The sequence below is a fragment of the Sinocyclocheilus grahami genome, unplaced genomic scaffold (assembly GCF_001515645.1).
Source record: "Sinocyclocheilus grahami isolate Dianchi unplaced genomic scaffold, SAMN03320097.WGS_v1.1 scaffold92089.1, whole genome shotgun sequence".
NCBI lineage: Eukaryota > Metazoa > Chordata > Actinopteri > Cypriniformes > Cyprinidae > Sinocyclocheilus > Sinocyclocheilus grahami.
Genome location: NW_015531287.1, coordinates 1 through 551, shown reverse-complemented (window position 1 = coordinate 551; position 551 = coordinate 1). Strand labels below are relative to the sequence as shown.

Here is a 551-nt window from a genome sequence, read left to right as displayed (position 1 = left end):
CTTCATGAGGAGCTCGCTGATGTCCTCCAGCTTGCTCATGTTGGGAAACTTCTCCTGCATGAGCTTCTTCACCCCTCGACTCATGCCCACGGGCACCACCTTCAGGCTGCTGCAGGAAGACATGGAGAGGGTTAGAGGATATTGAAAGAAACCTCACAAGACAGCATTCGTTTGAGGATGCATCAGTGCGTTTACTTTGAAAACAATCACAGGAAAGTCATTCTTAAAAATTGCATCATGTGCACCTTTAATTTGATGACAAGAAAACAAAACGAAGCTACTTACTAATGACGAAACTCCACCTCCTGGGACACGGGATCATAATTTAACAGCACACATCTCTTTATGCTGTTGAGGTTGAGCTGAGAAACTGGAGTTTAATGATCAAAACATGCATGAACCTTCATATCTTCTCACCACCAAGAGGACAACAACATCAGACACACATCACAGATCTCAGAAGACTATACTTTCACCACATGCGGAGAAACGTTTTGCAGTTCTGAGCGAGTGAATTACCTTGTGTACGTTGATCGAGGGGAACATGTTCT

General features: G+C 44.1%; 1 long non-coding RNA gene across 1 annotated transcript; it reads right to left on the bottom strand.

Moving 5' to 3' along the window:
* Positions 1-7: 7 nt before the first annotated feature.
* LOC107581170 (uncharacterized) lies at positions 8-551 on the bottom strand. Its single transcript, XR_001608800.1, has 3 exons — positions 520-551; positions 286-362; positions 8-109 (listed from the first exon to the last, which is right to left on the bottom strand). It is a non-coding gene; the product is annotated as an uncharacterized lncRNA (long non-coding RNA).